This window comes from Salmo salar, chromosome 25 (assembly GCF_965601325.2).
Source record: "Salmo salar chromosome 25, fSalSal1, whole genome shotgun sequence".
Classification (NCBI taxonomy): Eukaryota; Metazoa; Chordata; class Actinopteri; order Salmoniformes; family Salmonidae; genus Salmo; species Salmo salar.
The window spans coordinates 9,044,061-9,051,169 of NC_138315.1; the positions used below are offsets into that span (position 1 = coordinate 9,044,061).

At 40.0% G+C, this 7,109-nt stretch overlaps 1 long non-coding RNA gene across 1 annotated transcript; it reads left to right on the forward strand.

Annotated features, from left to right (window-relative positions):
• The first annotated feature begins 1,201 nt into the window (after positions 1 to 1,201).
• On the forward strand, positions 1,202 to 5,661 carry LOC123730514 (uncharacterized). The gene is made up of 3 exons (XR_006761970.2): positions 1,202 to 1,585; positions 2,196 to 2,694; positions 2,814 to 5,661. It is a non-coding gene; the product is annotated as an uncharacterized LOC123730514 (long non-coding RNA).
• Positions 5,662 to 7,109: the final 1,448 nt, after the last annotated feature.

Here is a 7,109-nt window from a genome sequence, read left to right on the forward strand (position 1 = left end):
TGTAATGATATGCTATGCGGTTCATAAGGATAGCGTAACTAACATATTGTCAGCCAACATAACATGTTACTTAGTTGAAAAGTCATTACTTTATTACATTGCTCAACATTTTCTTAACATTTGTCATAATTAGTTAACGCAATGAATTTGTGTCCGCTTTCGTCGGACTTCGGATGGATATTTTCTGCCATTTTCTTCAAATCTGAAAACGTTGTCAAACCATGCCCATTTTCTGAAGAATTGCATTAGGGGCCCTATCCACACTATGACCAATAAGCATACTACATACTCAGTTTACATCACTAATAGTACGGTAAGTGTGGTTATTCTGAGTACCTGTACTAATTCTGGTTTTATCGGTTTTGCTTTTGCTGTTGATAGAACGCTAATATCAAAACGCTGGTGTATTGAGCTTTTGATTTTTCTCTTATGTCATTGTACCAACTCACAATACCATCTCTGAATCCTATATTAGATTGGAATTTTACAACAGCAGGGAAATTTCTACCCAATTTTATCCATGATTAGATTTTTTTCATATTCGAGCCGAATTGGTAGAATTCACTCACGCTGCTTTTAGTGCCTCTATGGCTTTGCTGTAGTTTACCTCTTCTATTTTTACTTTTACGGGAGTGTCAAAAACAACGGATGACATTTCAATGGTGGTTATTTCTGAGCCTCTCTCAACAGTGTCCAGAGTGTTTAGACTTCCTCACTCACGGCTTTAATATATGTGAATTTTATTTGTTTTCCAAGGTAGTGTTATCCACTTCCCTGGAGAGGAGCAATGGTATTTGTGCCATTTTATGGGTCACGACCCCTGATACCTTGTATTAGAACCAGTAGTGAAGCGTCTGCCAATTTACTACTGGAGAATATAGGAGACCTAATGTCTGATACTGGTGTCACGCTTCAAATATCACTATTGTTGACCACACATATGTGACCTGATTCAGGAAACTAGGGGTAGGTCGCAAGTCACAACTTCACATGAGAGACATTTTAACGTAAAGAAATGTGTTTTTTTGGCAGAAATACCTTCTCAAACATGTGAACTTTCATGTGCCTTAATAGCAAAAACGTTTATACCGTCTGTAAATATGAATAAAGTTGTTAAATTACGAACCAAGTTGGTTTAGCCAACAAAAAAAGTCAGGAACCTTCCCGCTAGCCATGATTGGCTGAGATAATGAGTGGGCTGGACATGCCGAAGGATGAGTTTCAGATTGGTCTGCGGTGTAGCATCTTGTGTCTATCTATAAAATGAGCTGCTCGTTATGCGTAGATAATCCTTTCTAATGCATTTTTTTTCCGAAAGATATAACATTAGCCATGGAGAACTGCAAATATGTTGCTACTGCTCTCAATAACATTGCTGCCCTGAACTTACCAGGTGCTATCGGCAAAGGTCAGTGGATCGTGCCATGCTGACTTACTCTCACGGAGTAAGTTGACTGAGTTTTGAAATCATTGGAAGACAGCAACAGGCCAAACAAGCTGTGCAAACTAAACGGAAACGACACAGGACGTCTTATTTAATAAATGTGGTTGCAGTCTGCCGTGAAGCTTTCATCCATGTTTACGGGTAAGAATCTAGCTACAATTTCAGATATTATACATTTCTGATTTTGTCAAAAAGTTGTTTTCATTGCAAGTTAAAGCTTACTGTTAGCTAGCCAGCTGGAGTTCGATGGCTGGCTTGCTAACTAACATTGAACCTATTTGGTCAACTTTAGCTAGCTATGACAATCAGTTAGTATTTCTAGTAACGTTACTCTATGGATTGTGATTATCGTTCATTTTGTAACTAGCTAACGTTAACGTGACTTGTCTAAACAAAAGACCCCAAGTTAAAGCTTGCTGTTGGCTAACTAACATTAGCTGATGGCTGGCTTGCTAGCTAACATTAACTTACGTGTATGACGTGTGTGTAACGTTAGCGATGTTTTCTCAGAATGCATTTCGCATTGCTAGTTATAGGCTAATGTTAGCTAGCTAACTAGCTAAGATTGAACCTATTTGGCTAGCTATGACAATCGATTTGTATTGCTAGTTAAAGCTAGCCAGCTGACGTTAGATTGCTGGCTAGCTAGCTAACATTGTGTATGAACTGTGTGTAGTGATATCTCAGAATGCCATTTCACATCTATTGTATAAGAATGCTAAAATATTTGTATCTGGAATTTGTCTTTCAGCATCTGTAGAACATGCCTTACTCTCCTCCACCAGTCATAGAAGAAGAATGGTCTAATGCCTCCCATCAAAAGAGAGCTGGCCCAAGCAAGCAAAGGCAGCAGCGCAGTCATCAACTACATGCACCATTTCTTCACCAACTATGGAAACACGTGTGGACCTGAATTGTGATAACTGCAGTGGCCAAAACAAGAACACGTTTGTGCTCTGGTATTGTGCCTGGCAGACCACGCACAAGCTCCACCACAGTCTGGACCTTCACTTCCTGATCACAGGCCACACCAAGTTTGCCCTCATCAAGCAGCGCTTCAGAAAGACCAGAGTGAGCACTTTGTCTGAGATTGCTGGTGTTGTGAAGCACAGGATAGTGACAGGGGTCAACATCCCACAGCTGGTTGAACTGGAGGATGGTACGTTGCTGGTGTAAAGTTATGGCTGGCAACAACACCTGACTCTGTAATTCAGGCCACTGCAACAGATCAAGCAGTACCAGCACTTCAGGTGAAATAATTTTCATTGCATTGTGTGAGGTTATTCTTATCTGAATTTGGGAGGTGAATTAATGTTGTGCAGGGTTGTAATGTCTTCTGATTTATTTTTTGTTGTTCCCTTTTTTACAGCTTCGATGCTCTGGAGCCTGGTGATGTTGTTGCCTAGGAGCGTTCGGACTGTCGGGACCAGGTTTCAGCTGCTGCGCAACACTGACATCTTTCCTCCCATAGATGGTCTGCCTGTGCAAGCGCCACCTGGACTGGACACAGCTAGACAAACGTATCTTTTTGAGAAGATTAGGGAGTTTCAAAGAGGCTATGGACATGCCCTGCACCAAAGTCAAGGGCAGGACAGAAACAGGCTCTCTGAATATAGATTCCCTTGTTCATGCGTTGTTTGGATGGACCAGTCATCAGCACTATCTACAGTGCCTCTATTCAAATGACTCTCTCCTAACACAGACACCATACGTTGCTGCTACTATTTTTTTTTTATCCTGCTGCTCAGCCACTTTACCCTTGATTGTATGCATATAACTACCTCGTCTATCACTATTGATATTGTTCGTGTACATACTGCATATTATCTTATTTATACTGACACTATCTATTTCTGTATTGCTACTTTGCAAGTAACCATTTGGCTGTACCGTTTATACCTTCTGTAGAGACCCATCCACTTAGCAAGACTTAGCAAAATATTGATATATAAACTGAATATTGTTTGGTCGTAACATGATCTTGTGACATACCACAACTATCGTGTGTCCGTATCAAGTGTCCACCACATAAATATATGGCTCATTCATCTGTTTATGTGCTGTATATGTGCACCTCACTGAGGTTTCAACTTAGTTTACATGGCCTTAACGTATGTATGGTATACTACAGTGAGGGGAAAAAAGTATTTGATCCCCTGCTGATTTTGTACGTTTGCCCACTGACAAAGAAATTATCAGTCTATAATTTTAATGGTAGGTTTATTTGAACAGTGAGAGTCAGAATAATAACCAAAGAATCCAGAAAAACGCATGTCAAAAATGTTATAAATTGATTTGCATTTTAATGAGGGAAATATGTATTTGACCCCTCTGCAAAACATGACTTAGTACTTGGTGGCAAAACCCTTGTTGGCAATCAGAGGTCAGACGTTTCCTGTAGTTGGCCACCAGGTTTGCACACATCCCACTCCTCTTTGCAGATCTTCTCCAAGTCATTTAAGGTTTCGAGGCTGACGTTTGGCAACTCGAACCTTCAGCTCCCTCCACAGATTTTCTATGGGATTATGGTCTGGAGACTGGCTAGGCCACTCCAGGACCTTAATGTGCTTCTTCTTGAGCCACTCCTTTGTTGCCTTGGCCGTGTGTTTTGGGTCATTGTCGTACTGGAATACCCATCCACGACCCAATTTCAATGCCCTGGCTGAGGGTAGGAGGTTCTCACCCAAGATTTGACGGTACATGGCCCCGTCCATCGTCCCTTTGATGCGGTGAAGTTGTCCTGTCCCCTTAGCAGAAAAACACCCCCAAAGCATAATGTTTCCACCTCCATGTTTGACGGTGGAGATGGTGTTCTTGGGGTCATAGCCAGCATTCCTCCTCCTCCAAACACGGCGAGTTGAGTTGATGCCAAAGAGCTCCATTTTGGTCTCATCTGACCACAACACTTTCACCCAATTGTCCTCTGAATCATTCAGATGTTCATTGGCAAACTTCAGACGGGCATGTATATGTGCTTTCTTGAGCAGGGGGACCTTGCGGGCGCTGCAGGATTTCAGTCCTTCACGGCGTAGTGTGTTACCAATTGTTTTCTTGGTGACTATGGTTCCAGCTGCCTTGAGATCATTGACAAGATCCTCCTGTGTAGTTCTGGGCTGATTCCTCGCCGTTCTCATGATCATTGCAACTCCACGGGGTGAGATCTTGCATGGAGCCCCAGGCCGATGGATATTGACAGTTCTTTTGTGTTTCTTCCTTTTGCGAATAATCGCACCAACTGTTGTCACCTTCTCACCAAGCTGCTTGGCAATGGTCTTGTAGCCCATTCCAGCCTTGTGTAGGTCTACAATCTTGTCCCTGACATCCTTGGAGAGCTCTTTGGTCTTGGCCATGGTGGAGAGTTTGGAATCTGATTGATTGATTGCTTCTGTGGACAGGTGTCTTTTATACAGGTAACAAACTGAGATTAGGAGCACTCCCTTTAAGAGTGTGCTCCTAATCTCAGCTCGTTACCTGTATAAAAGACACCTGGGAGCCAGAAATCTTTCTGATTGAGAGGGGGTCAAATTCTTATTTCCCTCATTAAAATGCAAATCAATTTATAACATTTTCTGGATTTTTTTGTTGTTATTCTGTCTCTCACTGTTCAAATAAACCTACCATTGAAATTATAGACTGATCATTTCTTTGTCAGTGGGCAAGTGGTGTAAAGCACTACATTAAAATACTACTTAAGTATGTTTTTGCGGTATCTGTACATTACTTTACTATTTACATTTTTGGCAGTTTTTACTTTAATTTCTCTACATTCCAAAATGAAAAGAATGTACTTTTTACACCATACATTTTCCCCGACACCCAAAAGTACTCGTTACATTTTGACAGGAAAATTGTCCAATTCACACACTTATCAAGAGAACATCCATGGTCATCCCTGCTGCATTTGATCTGGCAGACTCACTAAACCCAAATGATTCATTTGTAAATTATGTCTGAATATTGGAGTGTGCCCCGTAAATTAAAAATTGGGCCATCTGGTTTAATATAATGAATTTGAAATTATTTATGCTTTATACATTTTAGCAATTCCATTTACTTTTGATACTTAAGTATTTTTAATATCAAATATTTTTACTTAAGTAGTATTTTACTGGGTGACTTTTACGTCAGTCATTTTCTATTAAGTTTTCTTTACATTTACTCAAGTATGTGTGTCTGGGTAAGCGTCATCTAATATTTATAAAATATTTTTATCTGGACACGCTGTTTACCTGGAATTTTTCGTTATTATAGGCTACTACCACATTTAGTCTTAATCTTTACTACACCACTCACTGTTTAGCACATGACCTCACATGTGAATCCTTAAAGAGATGGTTGGGGCTGGCTTAAGAGGTTGTGAACAATGCTGAATGGGTGTAGACAAAGAAGAGCTTTCCAGTAGGTACCAAAACATTCAAAGGACCTTTTCTCAAAAGTGAGTTCACAAGTTTATCAACATTCAAAGCAGAATGACTTTCCCATTGTTCCTCAACAATGCAGTGTATGATATACCTTTTTGTGGCTCTGAGTATCTCCTTTTCACAAATGTAAAAAAAACGTTCACATTTTGCTACATAAAACCGAATCCAGGTGGTGAGTCACATATTACCAAAATTAGGGTCCATCATCCATCCATAATATAAATCTCTCATCAATACACATGTATTGATATACACAATACAGACGTCACAAACACACAAAACAAAGAGTATTTGATTAGGAACGTCTTCCTTTCTTATTTAAAAAGGTCCTATCATCCTTTCACTCCCTCTCTACCTTCTCTTTCTTTGTATCTGCTGCTAAAGCCACTTTCTAACAATCTAAATTTCAAGCTTCTGCCTCTAGCCCTAGGAAACTTTCCACATTCTCCTACCTCCTTAATTACTATCAATCAAATATAGTCACATCTGAAAATATTCTCGTTCAGTCTCCTCAGGGCCTATAGTTGTTTCTATCACTGTGACATTTTCACAAGCTGACCTTTTGAGGAAAGCATGAACATTGTGGTGTTGTGTTGCCAGCAATGGGGCACCTTCTTGTAGAATGCAGATCATTCCTCCTGTATGTCTTGGCAACCTAGTAAGTTGGTTCTAGGCCTAGGTCATCCATAGAAGGTACAGAGAACAGAACAGCCAAACCTATGGACTCCTGAGTGGAATTGAACCAGTGACCCTGTGGTTAGTAGTATTGAGCTTCGGCTTGGAGTATTGTTTCTTAATCCTATGTAATGTATTCACAGTGAATTTGGTGGTGTTTTTTTTCCCATTCAGAGAAATTAGTAATTGAAGTTGTTAGGTTTGTGTCATATCCTACACCATGTTATTACCAGGTTCTGACTCCAGGTGCTTACCTTTTTAAAGAACCCCCATCCCCGCAATGTTTAAGGGATAGTTCACCAAAATTACAAATGTACTTATGGGTTTTCTTAGTCTATGGACAAGGTATGACAACAATGCATGCATAGGTTTTGTTATCTACTGTTTGAAATGGTAACTTTTCAGCATTTGTGGCACAAATCCAATGCAAGTCAATGATATCTATATTAGCATTTTCACGCTTCATGTCCAAATCATCCTGAAGTATCTACAAATTGATTGTGTAACTCAATGATGTTGCTTATACTGTAGATGATTTGGATATGAAGCACAAAAAATACTAATATTAG